This window comes from Aethalodelphis obliquidens, unplaced genomic scaffold (assembly GCF_003676395.1).
Source record: "Aethalodelphis obliquidens isolate GAN/ISIS:26980383/991018 unplaced genomic scaffold, ASM367639v1 scaffold16, whole genome shotgun sequence".
NCBI lineage: Eukaryota > Metazoa > Chordata > Mammalia > Artiodactyla > Delphinidae > Aethalodelphis > Aethalodelphis obliquidens.
The window spans coordinates 16,383,420-16,406,058 of NW_020837960.1; the positions used below are offsets into that span (position 1 = coordinate 16,383,420).

The following is a 22,639-nucleotide window of genomic DNA, read 5'->3' on the forward strand; positions in this document are numbered from 1 at the left end:
GCAGTTTGTAGTCAACCTCATTTACGAAACACTTAGTAGATGCCAAGTGCTATAGTAGGTGCTCCAGAAATACTCATAACCCACACACCAACAAGTAATTAACTATGTGTTTAAGGACTTCTAAATTTGTCTTATATATCAACTAGACCAAAAGAATTCCGTTAAAAGAATTTTGAGTGCAGCCTTTTTTTTTTTTTTTTTGGCCACACCACGAGGCCTGTGGGATCTTAGTTCCCTGAGCAGGGACTGAAGCCGGGCCCTCGGCAGTGAAATCACAGAGTCCTGACCACTGGACCGTCAGGGAATTCCCTGAATGCAGCATTTTTAAAAAGCATAGGATAGGAGTACAGAAACCCTGGAGTTTAGTCTAATTTACTCTAAGCAAAAGACAGAGTTGGGGTGGGGGCAAGGGAAACGGGACTCTTAACCATTTGATCTAAATAAGAAAATTACAAGAAGTCTCAGAGGTTCCAGAAGTGGTGCAGGGATTCCAGAATATTTGTGAATTTGAGATTAATAGCGAATTATCAAGGAGATGCTCTATAACAATACTTTATTTTACACTCGATTAATCCACATCTTTCATTCTAACAAACATTTTGAGGGTATTTTCTATGTGACACAAAGTAGTTTTCATAATGAACTTCAATTAATACTGTCCATACTTTCAGGGTTGCTACTAGCTTATATGGTACTTTGGTAAAAGTCAGAAAAAGGGACAGGTGCAGTCAAGCAGGCGCATAGATTAACCAGCAGATAGCACCTTCATACAAAGAACAAGTACCCTTTTCACAGGCAGATGCAGCCCTGCACCAGCCTGGCACATAGTTTGATGTGACAGAAGTGGGGATGTGAGCTGGATTTCAGGCCCCACTCACTTCCCTGGCCAGGAGGCTTTGGGCAGTGGACAAGCCATACAACTAAATGCAATGGCCCTGAACACTTGACAATGGCAAGGCTCTGTTACAACTTTCTTATCACTTCAATGTATAGGATTCATTCATCCAACCATCTGAGGGAATCTGCTCTTTGGGGGTACAGAGTAAAATAAGAAATTCATATTTTATTAGGGGATATAAGACATGTACTAAAAATAACTAGAGTGTAAGGCAAAAAGTTATGAATTACAAATGAAAAGACTAATGAAATACCAAAAAATTCAGAAGAGCCAAAAAAAACATACCTTGAGGAATCACAGAAGGTTTCATAGAAAAGGTGCACTGAACTCAGTTTTGAATGATGGGTATGATTTGGTCACATGGAGATAAGAACACAGTATTAGGAAGTACAAGATATAAATAACAAGCAATAATTTAGCTTATCAGAAGCAAATGCTATGTGAATGACACTAAAAAAAACTGAAAAAAAACAGGTTGGGATCAGATTATGAAGAGCTTTAATACTAGGTTAATGAGTTTAACTGTTAATTTGTGGGCAAAAGGGAGCCACGATGTAATCAAACTGTCTTTCATGAATATGAATGTGGCAGTGTGTAAGAAGAATCAAGAAGGCAGAGAGACAGGAGGAGATGAAATTAAAGGCAATTGCACTAGTCTAGGATGGCAATGAAAGTAACTAGGCAGTCTACCTATCAGAGACAATAGGTTTGGCAACTGAATAAATGTAGATGGTAATTGAGAGAAGAGACAATATGATGAGTTTCCATGCCTGTGTGAAAGAGTAGATGGGTAATATTTCCAAAATAAATAAGGACCAACGAAGGAAAAACAAATTTTTGCAAAATAACCAGTTGCTTGATATGTAACAAGTTTGAGGTGCCAGCAAGACTTCTGGATATAGATGCCTACAGAGGCAGTTGAACACATAGCATAGAACTTGGAGAGAAAACAGAGCCAGAGATATATTGGGGGGTCACTCATTCTGCCAGTGCAATATGAGAGACCAAAAAGAAAGCCAAGAACAAACCTTTAAGGAACGTCTATAAGGTGTGATAGAAAAAACTGACTAAAGAAACAGTAGTTAGAGAAGGACAGGAGAACCAGAAAAGTATACTATCACTATGAACAAAAAGGAGAGCATCAAGAATATGAAGTGTGCAACAATATGGAATACTGTAGAGCAGTGATGAGCATCCTGCCTAAACCTGTAATCTAATTTCTAAGGCCCTCTTTCAATTCTTACAAACCAAAGGTATCAGGGGAAATAGGGATATTCAGAGAACCACTTAGGACAAGGAAAAGGACCTTTAAGAATTCATATTCCCCTAAAATCCTAAAGACACAGGCTGATAGAGAGGCCAAAGCCAGGCTGGGATCACCAGAGCATACGGTACTACAGCAAAGCATAAAGCAGGCAGAGGACTCCAAGCCAGTCCTTCTGGGAAATTGGAAATATTCGTTCTGATCCAGGTAGCATGGCTCAACTGACTTGCCTTGAACACTGGATGAGAGGTTGGAGTAGTAGTCCCTGACACACAACAAATATTCCAGGGCAAAATTAGGATTGTAAGAGGTTAGGGATGAGGTAACGGAGGCATGAGCATATATTACTGTTTCCAAGTGTTTTGATAAGGAACAGAAGGAGAGCTTGAAGGACTAATGAAAGGTATTTTTGTTGCTTGCTTGCTTGCTTTTTTTTTTTAAACTCTCAGTAGATTGGGTGGAACAGATATCAGAAAGATGCAAGATAAGAGGACAATTAGTGAGGCAAGAGTCTTAAGCCCACAACGGAATATGGGATCAAGAACATAAGTGGAAAGTTTAACCCCCAAGAAGAATGATACATATCTTTCTAAGATGAAAAAGGAAGAGAAAGTATGAGTAAAATAAACTGTCCAGGTAAAGAGAAATAAAGTTAGAAAGCACATGATTGCTTCCATTTTCTCAGAAAAGAAGAACTCAAGATCATCTGAAGAGAATGAGAGTGGAGTAATAGAATGTGCATTTGAGCAGAGTGAAAATTGATGTTATCAAAAATCATATAGGGACTTCCCTGGTGGCACAGTGGTTAAGAATCCGCCTGCCAATGCAGGGGACATGGGTTCAATCCCTGGTTGGGAAGATCCCACATGTCGCGGAACAACTAAACCCATGTGCCACAGCCACTGAGCCTGTGCTCTAGAGCCCAAGAGCCACAACTACTGAAGCCCGCGCACCTAGAGCCCGTGTTCTGCAACAAGAGAAGCCACTGCAGTGAGAAGCCTGCACACCACAATGAAGAGTAGCCCCCACTCGCCGCAACTAGAGAAAGCCTGAGCACAGCAACGAAGACTCAACACAGCCAAAAACAAAATAAATTAAATAAATAAATAAATAAAAAGGAAATAAAAAGAATCCGCCTGCCAATGCAGGGGACACGGGTTCAATCCCTGGTCGGGAAGATCCCACATGCTGCTGAGCAACTAAGCCCATGCACCACAACTACTGAGCCTGCGCTCTAGAGCCTGTGAGCCACAACTACTGAAGCCCGAGCACCTAGAGCCCGTGCTCCGGAACCACAACAAGAGAAGCCACCACAATGAGAAGCCTGCGCACCGCAAATGAAGAGTAGCTCCTGCTCGCTGCAACTAGAGAAAGCCTGCACAGCAATGAAGACCCAACAGAGACAAAAATGAATAAATAAATAATAAGTTAATTTAAAAAAAAAAGAAATGAAGGGGTACCAAAATAAATAAATAAATAATAATTTTAAAAAATCATATAAATGTAGTAAGAAGAAAAGCTAAAGGCTATAACTTGCATACATCAAATTCTAAGCTCAGTAGTTACAATTCCACTTACAATTGCACCACAAACAATAACCAGGTGAAATACATGCTATGGTATTCCTCCAACTTCCCAATTCAAGGAATAACAAAGAATGAGGTAAGAAAGAAGTCATGGAATCCTCAGATACAATATATCAATACAATATCATCATAACCAACAAAAACGGGCTTAGTGCTATAACCATAGTCAGACGGTAATGACTCTCTTACTTCCCTGCCCTTCTTTGATGGATCTATTTTCTGTTTTTTTCCACAGTTGATACTTGTATGAAAAGTTCTTCCTTGAATCAATTAAGAACACAACATAGCTTTTAATGAAAGAACAACTCTCATCCTATCAAGAACTGACACATGTTCGTTCTCTTTTTATAAAGTACGTCATCTTCCAATTTTCTGAGTTTTTACAAACTTTCACTTTGCTACAAATTATTGAAATCAGAGCTATACAAAAAATTTTATGTTGGAAAATCATATTATTTCTGTTATAACTCTTTAAAAGTAAAATTTGTAAGCTGGTGCTTTAGAACCAAGAAGGAAAACAGGATCTAAAAAGAACACAGAAAGGACAAAGAGAGAATTAGGTTGAATAAAGGGACAGAAGACCTTGAGTTATAAATTATTCAGTTTAAAATGTCCTGGGAGGGAGAAGCGAGAGGAGGCGTTGGCGGCGGCACTAGGGGGGCGCAGGGGTGGGGTGGGGTGCGAGAGTGAGTGAACGGCTGAGTGAGTTTATCCCTATGGTTGGTGAGAGGCCCGGGGCCTACCTCCGAGGAGCGGGGTCGCAGCGCTAGCTAGCAACGGGCCCCTCCCGGGCCCCGGCCCGGCGTCGGCTCAGTTGTGAGGAGGAGGGGAAGCGAGCGTCCGGCCCCAGCCATGGAGGGCATGGACATGAACCTGGACCCCGAGCTGATGCAGAAGTTCAGCTGCCTGGGCACCACCGACAAGGACGTGCTCATCTCCAAGTTCCAGCGGTTGCTCGGCTTCCAGCTCAACCCGGCCGTCTGCGCCCTCTTCCTGGACATGACCAACTGGAACCTACAAGCAGCAATTGGCGCCTATTATGACTTTGAGAGCCCAAACATCAGTGTGCCCTCTATGTCCTTTGTTGAAGATGTCACCATAGGAGAAGGGGAGTTGATACCTCCTGATACTCAATTTATAAAAACATGGCGGATCCAAAATTCTGGGGCAGAGGCCTGGCCTCCAGGGGTTTGTCTTAAATATGTCAGGGAAGACCAATTTGGACATGTGAACATGGTAATGGTGAGATCGCTAGAGCCCCAAGTGATTGCAGATGTCAGCGTCCAGATGTGCAGCCCCAGCAGAGCAGGAATGTATCAGGGACAGTGACAGATGTGCACTGCTACAGGACTCTACTATGTAGATGTCATCTGGGTCATTCTCAGTGTGGAGGTGGGTGGACTTTTAGGAGTAACACAGCAGCTGTCATCTTTTGAAACGGAGTTCAACACACAGCCACATCACAGGGTAGAAGAAACTTCAACCCGTTTGCCTCTCCCCAAAAGAACCAACAATCAGATGAAAACAACTTAAAAGACTCTGGGGGTTCCAGGTTCGACTCGATCAGCAAAAACACATGGTCTCCCGCTCCTGACCAAACCGAGCAAGATGAGAATAGACTCTCACAGAACTCTGTAAATCCCTCCCCCAGCAGTCACGCAAACAACTTATCAGTAGTGACTTACAGTAAGGAATCTCCTCTACCCTAGGAGATGGCCATGAGAGAGCTCTGTCTGCCAGCATCTCACTTGGATTCTAGCACACCTGCTATTACATGAGATCTTGGGGGCTAGAATTTCAAATAGCGAATAGCCTTTTCTGAAGTCTTTAATGAAAGGAAAGTCAAACTCAACCAACATCCTTCATCTCATTGTAGGACTTTAAATAATATGTTTTCATTCACAGAAAAATAATAATAAAATAAAATGTCACGGGAAACTAGTCTCAAAGTATCTCTTTCTACAGTTTGAAGATTGTTGATAATGGAAAGTACTTTTTGACAAGATATTTAATTTTCAGACTCAAAGACATTGACAGCAAACAACACATAGAATTATAATAAAACATATTCACTGAATGGAAAAATCTCTATGGAATTAGTTCAGTAACTACAGTTGGATTTCATTATCTTTATAAAACACATTTTACCATAACTCTGAAGACTTATAAAACATGATCTAGAATAGGAGAAATGATTATAATCTATTAATAACTACTGACCACAGAAAAATACCTTTAATAAATGCAAACACAGAATGGTATCTCGTTTTACAAATAAAATATGAACTAGTGTACTTTTCTTGCTATATTAATTCTTTAAAAATATATCTTTTAGGGCTTCCCTGGTGGCGCAGTGGTTGAGAGTCCGCCTGCAGATGCAGGGGACACGGGTTCGTGCCCTGGTCCGGGAGGATCCCACATGCCACGGAGCGGCTGGGCCCGTGAGCCATGGCCGCTAAGCCTGCGTGTCCAGAGCCTGTGCTCCGCAACGGGAGGGAGAGGCCACAATAGTGAGAGGCCCGCGTACCGCAAAAAAAAAAAAAAAAATTTATATATATATTATATCTTTTAGCCTTTTGATTTCAAAATAAATGCTCACTGTAAAAAAAAAAAAACGAACTTTTAATTTTATATGCTTCTCTATTGTTTGAAAATCCCCTCCCTTCCTCTTCTCTAATTACACTCCCCAAGGATAACTACTAATAATAGTTTAGTTTTATTCTTCCTGACATTTGTTTCCAGGCAAACACAGACAGACATACATGTTGTTCGAGCATACATACAACTTTTAAAACATGGGATCATACCACACATACTGTTTTATAAGTTATTTGTTTTTCTTAATAGTAGATCCTGGATTTCTTTACATGCCAGATTTGATAGATAAACTTCATTCTTTGGGCCTCTCACCGTTGTGGCCTCTCCTGTTGCAGAGCACAGGCTCCGGACGCACAGGCTCAGTGGCCATGGCTCACAGGCCCAGCCGCTCCGCGGCATGTGGGATCCTCCCGGACCGGGACACGAACCCGTGTCCCCTGCATCGGCAAGCGGACTCTCAACCACTGCGCCACCAGGGAAGCCCCAAAACTTCATTCTTTTTAAAGAGCTGCATAGTGTTCCTTAATATTGGTGTACCAATTTTGTTAACCACTTCTCTACATGTAGATATTACAGTAGCTGCTGCTCCCCCGCCCCTTCTATCTTATAATCTATTTTTAACTTATTCACTGATAATACAAGTATAAATTAGGATTTAAAATTATGATGCCAGTTCTCCTTTGAAAGAAGCTGTAATGTGGTCATCTAATAGTAATAAACTTTTTTTTACTTTAAATAAAGATTTTGGCCTTTCATCACTGATAATCATATACAAAAGTTGTCACTGTTTTCCATGCAGTGTTATCAATAACTCTGAAAATTTTCAAATATAACTGATTTTCAAATTAACTACACATTATAGCCTAATTCTCCACTATCACTCAATTACATGTAACAACTCTTTATTGGTGTTTCTACAAGCCTACTGTAGTACGGCGTTGTCTAAGGAATTAAAAATAAGTCTTTCACAAAGGACTTGCCTTCAGGGAGCTTACAACTTTTGGGGAAAAAAACTTATTTACGTATATGAAACAATTACACCAGAATATAAAGACTGGAGAAAATGTAAAGGGAAGAAAAAATAACCAAGGGACCAAGTATTATAAGGTACAATATAGAGATTACCTAGTGAGGAGAGAAAAGATAAAGAACTAATGGAAGAAATGGGAATTTAGATGCACTTTGGAAAAGTACTAGGATCTGAATAGGGAGACAGAAAAGGGGGGAAGATACTCCCAGCAAGGGAAAATGTTTTAGGAAAATCTTGAAGACTGGCATGAAAAAAGAAAGGGGAAACAGTAGGAAAGGGGAAAGAAAGAGAACTAGGAAAAAGGGAGAAAAGAAAATCATGGTTAAGACAGAAGCATACAGGAAAAAGTTTCTGAGATGGAGTGGTGGGCAGGGAGGGTTGTTTGTTGCTTAGGCACATATATTTACTGTCAGAGGAAGAAGCCTCGGGAGAGGTAAAACTAAAAGATCCTAGTGGGAAAAGAAGTCAGTGGTAAAAGAAAGAGTGAAGAGAACAGTGAGACACAGAGATATCTCCTAGAGGGAAGAAGTAACCCAAATGGTAGCTGCTCCCTAAACACTTGGCCAAATGTTTTAGTCGCATATCAACCAACATTTAGCATTCAGCCCCTTCACTGGCTTCTGCAAGAAATCCAGGTACACCAAGGATTTCCTAATTTCCATACGTTTTTATTTGTGGGGTCACAGTGAGAGTCACATTACACAATATACAGCATTTCACTTGGAAAGTCTCATCTAACATCTCTCGAGGGTTCCCATTCCCCTCCTGAAAGGTTTTCCCTGTACCTTTCACTTTTTTCTTTCCATTATTTCTGTCCCAGGTTCTACTTCCAAATCTGTGTACGTAACTCATCCTGAACCTTAACAAAACAGGCCCTTCCAATGGACACAACACACCTCTTTAAAAAGCAATTTAAGGGGCTTCCCTGGTGGCGCAGTGGTTGGGAGTCCGCCTGCCGATGCAGGGGACACGGGTTCGTGCCCCGGTCCGGGAGGATCCCACGTGCTGCGGAGCGGCTGGGCCCGTGGGCCATGGCCGCTGGGCCTGTGCGTCCGGAGCCTGTGCTCTGCAGCGGGAGAGGCCACAGCAGTGAGAGGCCCGCGTACCGCAAAAAAAAAAAAAAAAACAATTTAACAATCATCTTCTCACACTTGAACAAGCCCCTTGTAGACTCAATATTCATCACAAATGAATTATCAAGGCATTTCTTCCAAACAAATTCAGCATTTTCTGCAAAAAAAAAAATTCTTGTGCCAACTACTAGAAGACCGACAATTTCTCCATCTCAATACAAAATCAAAAATACAGATGAAAAGTTTTCACCTTAGTAAAAGAAGCATAACTGTTATAAGAAACAGAACCAATCTTCCTAAGAAATAGAAGAAAGATTTTTTAAAGTATAAACTATCATTGGCAAGAATGTGGTGAGACAAAATCTCATATGCTGCTGTGTAGAATAAAATCACTAAGAATATATCTAGAAAATAATTTATCAGCATATTCATGCTCTTTAACAGACTATTTCTACTAACAGAAAGCTATCCTGAGAAAATAATCAGAGATATGGCCAGATAGTCAACGATGTTATCGTAATGTTATTTATAATAGGAAAGCCTGGAATGTTTACAAAAAGAAATGGCTGAATAAATTATGCTATGCTACCATCTTATAATAAATTTAATAGAGGTGTCAAAATAATATTTTAAAGTGTCATATATTCATATAAGAAAAATATGTTAAATAAAAATAAAAAAATAGAATAAATATGAGTATTTCAAATTCACTTTTATTTATTTTTTAAATGTGAGCAGTTTATTAGTGTCGCTTTGAAACACTATCCATCCCTTTGATTCACTCATCTGACACAGCTGATTACCCCCTTGGTTTTTTTTTTGTTTTTTTAATTTATTTTGGCTGTGCTCGTTCTTTTTTTTTTTAATTAATTAATTTTTTTGGCTGCGTTGGGTCTTCGTTGCTGCACACGGGCTTTCTCTAGTTGTGCTGAGTGGGGGCTACTCTTCTGGCGGTGTGCAGGCTTCTCATTGCGGTGGCTTCTCTTGTTGTGGAGCATGGGCTTTAGGCGTGAGGGCTTCAGTAGCTGTGGCATGTGGGTTCAGTAATTGTGGCACGTGGGCTCTAGAGAGCAGCCTCAGTAGTTGTGGCACATGGGCTTAGTTGCTCCATGGCATGTGGGATCTTCCTGGACCAGGGCTCGAACCCGTGTCCCCTGCAGTGGGAGGGTGGAGTCCTACCCACTGGACCACCAGGGAAGTCCCTCAAATTCACTTTTAAATTATATATATACACACAACTATTTGTGTGTCCATACACACATAAAATTTTACATAGATAAAATTAGAAGGAAGTACAATGAAATTTTAGAAGTAATTTTCTTTGGGTGTTAGGATTGATTACTTTTTCTTCTTTTATTCTTTTCTGTAATGATCAGAAGCGAGATGAGGAAGGGACTGTCATCATTTGCAAAGCATAGCAATAAGACACACATGCTGTGCCGCTATTGTGGCTCTAAGGCCTACCACCGACATAAGTCGATCTGTGGCAAATGTGGCTACCCTCCCAAGTGCAAGAGAAAGTATAACTGGAGTGCCAAGGTTAAAAGATGAAATGCCACTGGCACTGGTTGAATAAAGCACCTAAAAATTGTATACAGTAGATTCAGGCATGAATTCCCTGAAGAACATCACCTAATCCCAAAAGAGCAGCTGTTGTAGCATCCAATTCATCCTTAAGGGTTTCAATAATTAGTCACTCAACAAATGTTTAAAAAGAAAAAAATAAAGTTTTCAACCATACCATTCATAAGTGGAAAAAAATGTTTCTTTTTTTTTAAAAGCAGCAGCTACGTTTCTCTATAAACAGGCATTTTTAATTTTTTTGACACAATAGGCATTTTTTTAAAATGTAGGCTCTGATATATATAATGTATACACTCTACACTGTTGTATTCTATGACTATGGTGAACTCTGCATACCCCTGAGTTTCCATTATAACCCCATGTTGAGGAAAGTTATGAGTGAAAAGGAAAGGAATAAGTTTGCTGTTGTCCTGATTTTTAGTCCGTAACTGACAACTTTAATGACACTAGAACATAAGCTAATGTGAAGGAAGGGAACTTTTGTGTTTTGTTCACTGCTTTATCCTCAGCAAATATTTGTGAATAAATCTCCAATTGATTTTTTAAAATTATGAATCACATTCCTGTTCTACTATATTCTTTGTCTTGAATAAAAAAGTAAGGGCTTCCCTGGTGGCGCAGTGGTTGGGAGTCCGCCTGCCGATGCAGGTGACACGGGTTCATGCCCCGGTCCGGGAAGATCCCACATGGCGCGGAGCGGCTGGGCCCGTGAGCCATGGCCGCTGAGCCTGTGCATCCGGAGCCTGTGCTCTGCAATGGGAGAGGCCACAACAGTGAGAGGCCCGCGTACCGCAAAAAAAAAAAAAAGTAAGACAAAGAGGAAGTGCTGACTTTTAAGTGATGAGTTGGGGAACCCATTAAAAACAAATTAGTTCTGGTTTTGTTTTTTTATTCCTGCCCGTACAAAGGGGATGATGCTTTCTCTCTAGAGAAGCTCATCTTAGGTTACTCTGAAGTGTTCTACTTTAGTACTAACTTTCTTCATAAATTGTATCCTGCTACTCTGATTAAATCATCTCGCCATCTCTTTTATTTTTCCTATATTTTTTTTCTCTGTGTATGGCCTTCCATGCACAGTTGACCCTTGAACAACTTGAGGTTTAGGGGTACCAACCACCAACAGTCAAAAATCTATGTTTAACTTTACAATCAGCTTTCCATAACTGCGGTAACCACATCTGTGGATTCAACCAATTGCAGATCATGTAGTACTCAAGTATGTATTTACTGAAAAAAATTCACACATAAGTGGACCCGTGCAGTTCAAACCTGTGTTGCTCAAGGGTCAACTATAGTTTCTTACTCTTTTTAACTGTGCCTTATATGCTGGTTTAACATATTATTTAATTTTTAAGTTCTATTATGGGATTTTTCATTTCTGATATTCTAATTCATTCTTATTTTAATGTGCCTTGTCATTTTTATAGTCTATTACTCTTTATTTATGTTTTAGAATCCCTCTTTTTTAAAACATCTTTATTGGAGTATAATTGCTTTACAATGGTGTGTTAGTTTAGGCTGTATAACAAAGTGAATCAGCTATACATATACATATATCCCCATATCTCCTCCCTCTTGTGTCTCCCTCCCACCCTCTCTATCCCACTCCTCTAGGTGGTCACAAAGCACCAAGCTGGGGACTTCCCAGGTGGCGCAGTGATTAAGAATCCGCCTGCCAATGCAGGGTACACGGGTTTGAGGTCTGGTCCAGGAGGATCCCACATGCCGCAGAGCAACTAAGCCTGTGTGCCACAACTACTGAAGCCTGCACGCCTAGAGCCCGTGCTCCACAACGAGAGAAGTCACTGCAATGAGAAGCCTGCACACTGCAACAAAGAGTAGCCCCCACTCACTGCAACTAGGGAAAGCCCGCGCACAGCAACGGAGACCCAATGCAGCCAATAAATAAATGAATAAATTTATTTAAAAAAAAAAAAAAGCACCGAGCTGATCTCCCTGTGCTATGTGGCTGCTTCCCACTAGCTATCTATTTTACATTTGGTTAGAATCCCTCTTTTATTTATTAAATACATTTATCTTATGTATTGGATATTTCTAATAGCTGAAATATCTGTAGATCTGTTTCAGTTGTGATTTCTGCTGACTCTTGCTCATAGTGTTTTGATTTTTCCCCTTGTATGTTTTGTGGTTTTTTTTTAAAAAATGAGTTTATTTGTTAGAATTTTAACTATGATTATTTGATAACTAGGTTGATAATTCCTTCCATGGAGGATTTGTGATTGTTTCTGGCAGGTACTGAAGAGTGTTACAGACCCAAGTCTATTTTAAATTAAAACTCTCAATTTGTAGAGTTTAAGGATCATGAAAATAGTATAAAATAAGGCATCAAATCCAAGTGAATGTAAGCAGGAATTATTCAGGGAGATTTTTAACTCCACCCAGAGCTGTATGACTCTCCAGGATGGTCTCTGATAGGCCCCCTTCACTTTGCAGAACGCAGGGAATTTTCCTCCGTCTCCATTCTTCTCCATGCACAAGTTTCTATGCCAAAAGAAACTGATGGATGCCCTCAAAGTATTCAGTGATTTCAGCACTCGTTTACCTCACAGAATATACTTGCTTGGTTTCTAGCCCCAGAAAGTTTCCCTTATTTTCTTATAGGTTCATCCATTCATTTTAAAGGATTTTTAAAATACTGAATCTAGTATTTTACATATTTGGTGGATGTCTTGTCTATCATACTACCAGAAATGGAAGTCTATTTAATACTCCTACAATTGCTTTGTAAAATCTAAATCAGGATATAATAATTACTCCTGTAAATTTTATTTTAGTGTGTTAACTGTAGTCTATAAGTCTGTCAAGGGTACTTATAATCTTGACTGAGTTATTATATTAGCTTACCTTAGAAGTTGTGTATCATCTGCAAATTTTCTTCAACTTTCTCAGCCTTCACCAAAGTCACTGATCAACACAGCTTCTGACAAAAAGAAAAGCTTAAAAATTAATTTAAAAAATCTTTATAGAAATTTCAACATTTTCCTTATTATCATGTACATAGAATTATAAATTGAATTTCCATCAGAATCATATAAAAATGAATCAAATTAAAATACGAATATCTCCCTACCCCAATTAGTTCAAGTGGCAGACTTTTTAAAAATTAGTACTGAACCAAATAAAAATATTTCATCATTAGGGAAAACCAGTATAAATGTGAAGGGGTGGCTTAGATGAGGGGAACTCTAGCACCACTGAAATCTCTATCAGCCCTAACCTTCCACAGGAGGAAACCACCTTACCTAAACTAGTATCTTAAAGGCCAATACAAAAAGGTTGTGCAAAGCTTAGAAGAGCTTTAAAGTGTCACGAAGGGAAGCTTTGAAAGGTTTTTTGCTTTTGACAGCATCATGAAAACCCATGCCTGCTAGATTTTTTTTCTGCTTTGCCATAATTTTAGTTCACATCTGTCACTAATTTCAGTCATCAATGGCAACTTTTATAAAATTTCTATCTCCAACATCAGTATGAGGGCGTGTATGTGTGCATGTGTGTATGCTTACATTTTCCCATTAGAAATAAGAGAAAACTTACACTCTCTCCTTTAATACAATGCTCTTGCATGAAGAACGTATAAACAACTGACTTTGGGTCTGCATCTTTATTTTCTGAGCAGCAACTACTGGTTTAAACAGAACATTTAGCTCTGGATGTTCTTTCTTCTCAATATTTGATGTATATCCTGCAATAATGTAGTAGAAAAAACACAGGCTTTGGAATCACATAGATCTGGGTTTAAATCTCAACATCCCTCTTAGAAAAATAATATCACAAGTCTCAACGGGTAGCTGCACGAGCCAAATTATATAGCATATATATAGTGCCCAGCACAAAGCCTGCTACGTAACCTGTACTCTGTTATGTTAGCTGTCCTTCTGTGTAATTTTGTATTTCATTTCCACTTTGCTCAATCTATCAAAGGACTTTCCAGACTAAATTTTCTAAGTCATAGCCCTGATAAACTACTGTGGTTTTGTTCAACAATTAACATTTTGCAACACTTATTTTACCCAACAATAGACATAAAATACTTTAAAAATAGCAATACATCGGCTTCCCTGGTGGTGCAGTGGTTGAGCGTCCCCCTGCCGATGCAGGGAACACGGGTTCGTGCCCGGGTCTGGGAAGATCCCACATGCCGCGGAGCGTCTTAGGCCCGTGAGCCATGGCTGCTGAGCCTGCGCGTCCGGAGCCTGTGCTCCGCAACCGGAAAGGCCACAACAGTGAGAGGTCCGCGTACCGCAAAAAAAAAAAAAAGCAATACAACAATTATACTACTGAATATACCCCGCTAAGAAGATACAGTTATCCCTTGGTATCCATGGGGGATTGGTTCCAGCTCCATCCCCCCATGGATACCAAAATCCACGGATGCTTAAGTTCCTTATATAAAATGGCATAGGGTTTGCATATATCCTATGCACATTGCACATATACTTTAAATCATCTCTAGATTACTTATAATACCTAATACAATGTACATGATACATAGTTGCCAGTAAGGGGTAAATTCAAGTTCTGCTTTTTGGAACTTTCTGGAATTTTTTTCCCTGAATATTCTCGATCCATGGTTGGTTGACTCTGCAGATGGAGAATCTGAAGATACAGAGGGCCAATGTACAGTCCAAAATCTATGTTCTAAAGTCACTAAAATTGTTGCTTTTCTTGTGTGGCTATGTCACCAAACTTCTATATAGTTATGTAAATTTATTTCCTTTGTAGATTTTTCTTCTCTTTCTACCTTTTTACTTAATTTAATTTTTGAATATGTAAACATACATGATTCTAAGATTGAAACCATGTAAACAAGTTATAATTAGAGAACTCTATCATTGGCACCTTTCCCATTCCTTTCTTCTACATATTTAATAGATTACTCTTCAGTGTCTTTGTTTTTTCCACTTTGTAATATATTCTGCAGATCACCCGATATTGGTACATGGAGACTTTCTACATTCTCCTTATGCCTTCTAGTGAAAAGGGTGACTTGGAAGGGACACCATCAACCTGAAGATTATTCCATTGTTGCATGTACTTTAATCAGTTCCCTATTAATGGGCATTTTGGTTATTTCCAATCTTTCGCTAATACAAGTAATTCTGTTGTGACTAAATTGATACAAATGCCAGTTTATATTTTATGCCTGTGTGTCCTTAGAACAGATTCCTATGTCTGGGTCAAAAGACGCACGCATATGTGATTCTGCCAGATACTACTTAATTCCCTCCTGGGCTTTGTGCTTTTGTATCCCCACCAGAAATGCATCAAAGTGCCTGTTTCCCCACAGTCCATAGAATATTTTATATAACTACAGATTTTGGTGAGAAAGGCTTTAGTGTAGTTGTGGTTTTTAGAATAGGTTTCATTTGTATTTCTCTTTGTATGACTGAAGTTGAACATCTTTTATATGTTTTGTCATCTGCATTTTTTTCCATGAAATCTATTTTCATATCTTTGGCCTGTTTTTCTACCAGGTTGATGGTAATTTGCCTTGATTTTTGGAGGTTATTTTCATTAAGGAAATGAGCTCTTTGTGCTGTATATTCAAATATTTCTTCCCAGTTTGTCACTTGTCATTTGACTTTGTTCATGGCATTTTTCACCATGTAAATATTTTTTTAATATAGTGGAATTTATCATAGTTTTAATTTTCTTCTGAGATTGAGTCATAGTTATAAAATCCTTGGCTTACAATTTCATAGACTTTAAATTTGTTCCATGCCTATTTTGCTTTGTATGTTGCCATTGAGAAGTTTGTTGCTAAACTCTTCTTTCTGCCTGGAAGCCCAGAGGTACTTTTCATTATCTTCAAAGTCCAATAGTTTTATTAGGACATGACTTAGTGTTGACTACTTGGGATCAATTTTCCCAGTACACACGGAGCATTTTCAATACATAGATTTAAATCTTCTGTTACTTCCAGAATGTTTTCATGGATTTAAGTTTAAATATTGCCTCAGCTACTGTTTTTTTCTTCTTAGGAACTCTAATTTTACATATAATCTATATAAATCATTTTCTGACTTTTTACCTTTCTTCATTTAATTTTCATTCTTTTAGCTGTCTTCATATTTTTTCTCAATGCCCCTTATATTCTTTCCATTAGGTATCTTGGACTTCAGCTTCATTTTAAAAGATGATTATTTTTTGTCTTCATTTTGTTTCCTGACTTCAGTAAATTCACCTTCCATTTCTTCCCTTCTTTTTTTGTCTTGGGGTTCTGAATTTGAAACTTTATCTCTGCAAATGCTTGTTTAAGGGTATTTCAGTTAGGAGTATTTAATTCAGGTAGTTTTCTTTAGCTCTTTAGTTGAGTAAGCTTTGGGGGAGACTTTCCATCAGCTGAAATATTTTGATTCTCATTTTATTTTTTCTACTTATAGTAACCTTATATGGGTGTTGCCTGCCATTTTCTGTTCATTTTGAAGGGTTTCAATTTTCTTAAACTAATTAACAACGGTACATAGACAGGAGTGAGGGATTTGGAAGAAATACTGGATTTTTTTAGTTCAACAGCACCTTCTGTTGGTTTAATAAAGTACAGACTTTTAAAAATCAGTGACTCCTTTTTGGGTGAAAAAGGGTTCATCTATCTTCTACTCTGTTTCACCAAGATCCTTAATTTCTACTACCTCTTCATTCTCTTTACCACCGAGCCTCCAGGTAAATGGTGACCCTTCCAAGTCATTCTGTTGCCAGAAGCAATACCTTTCTGAGATGGCCTCTTTGATCCTGTGTACTTTCAAGTCCCTTTTGTCTAAGGAGTCTTAAACCTTAGTATTTCCCTCCTTAGGGTGGGGTTTTCTCTTTTTGGAGTTATTTTACTTGCATTCTACTGACGCCAGTTCCTGCTTCCTTTTTCTCTGTTCTGAAGTCTCAACCTCACTTGTCACCTCAGCATGGGGTCCAGAGCTGAGTCTGCTCATTTCAGTTTATCTGCCTACATAACCATAATTTGAAATTACATTAGTTAGGCAAGGGTGGTGGTGATATACTTTGCTCTCCTTACAGATCTGTATGTTTTTTTTTTAAATAAATTTATTTATTTATTTATTTTTGGCTGCATTGGGTCTTCGTTGCTGCGTGCGCTTTCTCTAGTTGCAGCAAGTGGGGGCTACTCTTCGTTGCGGTGTGTGGGCTTCTCACTGCGGTGGCTTCTCTTGTTGTAGAGCACGGGCTCTAGGCGTAAGGGCTTCAGTAGTTGTGGCTCACAGGCTCTAGGGCGCAGGCTCAGTAGTTGTGGCACATGGTCTTAGTTGCTCCTCGGCATGTGGGATCTTCCTGGACCAGGGCTCGAACCCGTGTCCCCAGCATTGGCAGGTGGATTCTTAACCACTGCACCAGCGGGGAAGCCCTGTATGGTTTTTTAAAAGGATGTATGGAGAGATTTGGATTTAGACAGTTGCCACCATCCTACAGAAAACTTGACCCAGGTTTAATTTTAAAATTTTTAAATTATTTTCTAGTCTTATTACATGTGGTCAAAATTTTGACTTTTTATATTTTGGAACTGATATATTCTTTGTGGTCTAATACATAATAGATTTTTATAACTGTCCTATGTGCATTTGAGAAGACATATTCTCTATTAATGGATTCAGACTTTGATACAAATCTGTAAGATCTACCTTACTGATTATGTATAATAATGACTAATTTTCTTGGTCCACTTAACCTGACATTTTGAGAGAGGTGTGTTAAAGTCGTCTATTATTAGCAGGTTTCTATTCCTTTTTACATCTAGTAGTTTTTACTTTATGAAAACTATTGATGTGTCATTTGGTAAATAGATATTTTAAAAAATCTTCATTGTAAATATAACCGTTAGCTTTATATGGGCTATTTTATAGTATCCTTCATCTTAATGCTTTTTGAACTAAACTCTGCTTGTCTGATACCAAGATGATGAACCTTGCTTTTTTTAAAATTTGCATTTTTCTGATATGTTTTCACTCTTCCCTCTATTATTGTTATTTTAAAATTATCCTTCATTTCTTATGAACTCCTTTTATTATTCATACTTTTTACAACTGTATCTTTTGCATACAGCGATCATTAAGTTGAGCCCATATACATTTATTAATACACCTGACATATTTAGTGTTGTGATAATGATTCATGTTCTATTCATTTTGTGTGTGTGTACAGATAAGTACGTATAGAAAATAAATACATATAGAAAATGTGTGCATATCATTACATAGTTCTCTTTGCTCTTTTTAGGGTAGGTATTTCTTTTAGTATTTAGGAAAGTTTTTGTTATTGGGGTTAACTCTATAGTAATATCTTTATACAATACTCTTCATTCCCCTCCCCTCTTTTTAAGATACTGTTATTTAGGAAAGTTTTTGTTATTGGGGTTAACTCTATAGTAATATCTTTATACAATACTCTTCATGCCCCTCCCCTCTTTTTAAGATACTGTTCCCTGCAATTAGCAGTAACAAAATTAGTAACTTCCTCTTCTCCCCCACCATCTAGTTTTGATCACGGGGTATTACTTTTATTAGCGTTTTATCTTACACATCTAAGTATACATACTTATTTATAGTATTTTATGTCCATCAGTCAGCTTCAAGTGCTATCCTTTTCCTTACAGCTAATTCCTATGAGGCAAACAACCACTTAATTCTACTTTTCACTTATACTCCCCTTCCCCCCTCCCTTTTTCTGTGGGCTATGCTATTTCTACATCATCAGATTATACAACATCTACATACCATTCTACCACAATTATTCCCATCTTACAATCTTAGTGCTACACGAGATATACTCAGTGCTTACCACCTGACCTCATGTCAAAGATTCTCCAGTCATTTCCTGGTTGTCTGAAATTTGTTCTCTAGTATATTCTTCAAGAAAGATTCATAGGAACAATATTCTTTGAGTTGTTTCATGTTCATATATGCTTGTTAATGGCCTGAATTCTTGAAGTATAATTTGGTGAGATATGGAATATTTATTTCCTTGAATATTTAAAAAATGTTGCTTTGTTATTATCTGGCATGAAATGTTGCTGCTAAAAAAATCTAATCCAGGGCTTCCCTGGTGGCGCAGTGGTTAAGAATCTGCCTGCCAATGCAGGGGACACAGGTTTGAGCCCAGGTCCAGGAAGATCCCACATGCCTCGGAGCAACTAAGCCCGTAAGCCACAACTGCTGAGTCCATGTGCTGCGTCTACTGAAGCCTGTGCACTTAGAGCCTCTGCTCCGCAACAAGAGAAGCCACCACAATGAGAAGCCCGCACACCGCAACGAAGAGTAGCCCCCGTTCACTGCAACTAGAGAAAGCCTGCGCACAGCAATGAAGACCCAACACAGCCAAAAATAATAAATAAATAAAAATAAATAAATTTTTATATTAAAAAAATCTAATCCAGTCTAATTTTCTTTCCAGGTTTACTTGGTCTTTTTTCCATGGGTGCAGAAAGATTTTTTTTCTTTATTTTTAAAATCCAACAGTTCTACAAGAATCCTTCTGTGTTAACTGACTGGTCTGGGTTGAATTCCCCAGATGCACAGTGTGTCTTTCAATGTATATAGACTTAAACCTTCTTTAAAGTTTTCCTGAATTATAGTTCTAATAGTTGTTCTGTTCCACTGCATTGGTTTACAATTTTTTTATCATGGTAAAATAAACAACATAAACAACAATAATAAACAACAAAATAAACAATATAAAACGTACCATTTTTAAGTATACAATCCAGTGGCATTAAGTATATTCACAATATACTTGTTAATGTTACATAATCATCACCTCTATGCTTTGGTTTAACAAAACCAAATACATTCCTAATACACTTATTTTGGCTCTCTTTGTCTTGTCACTTTCTTTTCTTTAAAAAAATATTTATTTATTTATTTGGCTGCGCCAGCTCTTAGGCACAGCACATTGGATCTTCGTGGGATCTTTGTTGTGCCATGCGGGATCTTTAGTTGAGGCATGCAAGATCTAGCTCCCTGACCAGGGATCGAACCCAGGCCCTCTGCATTGGGAGTATGGAGTCTTAACCACTGGACCACCAGGGAAGTCCCTGTCTTGTCACTTTCTTTTGGCCCCTTTTAAAAAAACTTTATCTGTTTGATTTTCTTCAATTTTCTCTTATCTACTCTTTATTTCTCTTATTGTGCTTTCTATGATGTATATTCACTCTTGTGTTCTTTCTAATTTAATCATCATTAGAAATATCCTTTTTTCTAATTCTTTCTGGAGTTCTGCCAGCTCTCATTTCACATCCTTCTATATAGCTTATTCACCTCATCTCTGAGCTCCTTTTATTTCTGATTTGTGTGGTTCCTTCAAAGGTTTCATCTTTCCCTTAATTTCTCTTTGCTTTATTTTGAAATATTTAATTACCATTTTCATCTGCTCTTTGGCCACTTTTTTTCTGGTGTGTTTTGATTATATGATGCAATGCTCCATGGCTCATTTGTTTTTTTTTCTTATGATAACTTAGTATGTAATTATCTCATAGTCCCTTTTCCAATATACTTATATGTTATCCTAGACTAAGAGGTTCGTTCCTGTGTCACATTGTACGGACATACTTCGGTTTTTAAAAATCCATTCCCCAGTTGAGATATCTGGGTTGTTTCCAGTTTTTGGTGATTACAAATACAACTGCTATAAATATTTGCAGAGGGGAGACTACAGGTTTTCATTTCACTTTTCATAAGAAAAGCATACAGCAGTTGTGGGGGAAATGCAAATTAAAATCATAATAAGATGTCACTTCATATCTCATTATAATGGCTAAAATTAAAAAAAAAACTGACAATTCCAAATGCTGGCAAGAGAGAGAAGCTAATGGAGCTCTCATATCTTGCTGGAAAATTTCAATCTAGGAGTGGGATTGCTAGGTCATATAATAAAGGTATGTTGGATTTTATAAGAAACTGTCAGTCTTCCAAATGGCTATAGTATTTGCATTCCCACTGGCAAGATTTGAGTCCTGTTGCTTTGTATCCTTGCCATCACTGTGTTCTCTTCTTTTTCTTTTTGTTTTGTTTTTTGCCATTCTAAGAGGTTGTATAGTGGAATCTCACTGCATTTCCTCAATTACTATTCTATACTTTTCTCATGTAACAAAAATAATGATCATTTTTCTATGTCATTAAATAGCCTGTATCACTAAATACCCTTTGAAAACAATCCTTTTAAAAGGTTGAAATATAGCCTATTGTGATGGGTGTGCCGTAATTTATAAAACCATTCTTCCACCATTAGGTAATTTTTATTTCCAATTTTTCACAAGTACAAAATTACATTGTGATCAAAAAGTTTTGACTCCATCTCCATTTTCACAGAAGCTTCCTAGAAAGGGTCAAAGAGTATACATATTTATGTCTCTGATGCATTCCAACAAATTGCTTTAAGTATTTATTTCTTTAATTACAAGTTAAATACTTTTCATGGAAGCCGTTTGTACTTGTACTTTTGTCACCATGAGTCCATGTCCTTTGCTCATTTTCTGTCGGGTACTGATGTTTTTATATGTTGATTTGTAAGAAATGAATACACTCGCCAAAAGTATAGACCACACTTCACATGTAAAGCAATATAGGCCTACCTTTGACCTCCCCACTCAATTCTTTATTCTATTTGAAAAATGAAATATACTTCAAATGAACAAACATTTATCGAATATCAACTACATACAAACATGTGTTCATCAGACTCAGGAAGTAGTCTTGCCTTCCAGGGAGTTATTTTGTTTCTCACAAGCTTGTAAGAAGCAAGTACCATTGTATAAAATGCACAATTTGAATACAGCATGATTAGAAGAGATTGTGATTGAATGAAACCTATTTATACTTTAAGAGGAAGTTGAGCTAGGCATTGATTACTTTCAAAAGAAAGTAATTTTGGACAATGTAAATCATTTTTACACACAGAGAAAAGGAAAGTACCAGTCCCTAGGTCTGCAAGTGATAGGCCATGAGCACAATATTTGAGGGTCACAGCAACCCACCTTACTTCTCCCAAATGTAACTGAAGGAACCTAACAGAATCATCAAAAGTTCATGAAATCATAACAGAAATGATGAAACTGTTACTTTATTTTGTAAAGATATTAAAAATAACTTTCTAAAACCCAAGGTTGAAAATAAAATCCTACTCCTACTACCACTTGCAAATATTCTGCCCACTCCCCGCCCCCATATATTTTAGCCTTTAAGTTAAAAGCCTGTGGCATATAATGGCAGGAAGTGAAGCAGCCATCTTGGTCCACAAGATGGAGCTGTATGAGGATAGCAGAGCAACAGGTTAGAAAGAGCTTGGGCCCCTGACAACTTTTTCTAGCAAAGCTACCTGGTCAGCTCATACTTTTACACAGGAAAGAAATAAACTTTTTATTTTATTAAAAAAATATTATTTTAGACCACAATTATTTTTCAGTTTCTCCATCACAGAAGCCAAACCTGTATCTTAACTAATACAAATTTCAAGTTAAGGAGTATGGGCTTTGTCAATCATACAATGGCATATAAAATGTTGTTAAGAAAAAGAAAAGGAAGGCCTAAATTAGGGCAGTGGCAGTGAGAGCAGAAAATGAAGAAAGCCATTTTGGAGGCTAAAGCT

General features: G+C 38.0%; 1 protein-coding gene and 2 pseudogenes across 7 annotated transcripts in view; 2 read left to right on the forward strand and 1 right to left on the reverse strand.

The window, feature by feature from the left end:
• The window catches only part of CAB39L (calcium binding protein 39 like), a 101,883-nt gene that overhangs the window by 73,964 nt on the left and 5,280 nt on the right, over window positions 1-22,639 (reverse strand). For 4 of the 7 annotated variants that reach the window (XM_027116321.1, XM_027116318.1, XM_027116320.1 and 1 more), the window contains exons 2-3: window positions 13,589-13,736; window positions 12,899-12,974 (exon numbers count right to left, since the gene is read on the reverse strand). The gene's annotated coding sequence lies outside the window, so the exon portion shown is untranslated. The remainder of the gene's footprint in view (window positions 1-12,898; window positions 12,975-13,588; window positions 13,737-22,639) is intronic. The other 3 variants (XM_027116324.1, XM_027116325.1, XM_027116322.1) reach the window with 1 other exon arrangement.
• On the forward strand, window positions 4,586-6,073 carry LOC113625624 (uncharacterized protein C6orf106 pseudogene; annotated as a pseudogene).
• LOC113625626 (60S ribosomal protein L37 pseudogene) lies at window positions 9,819-10,264 on the forward strand (annotated as a pseudogene).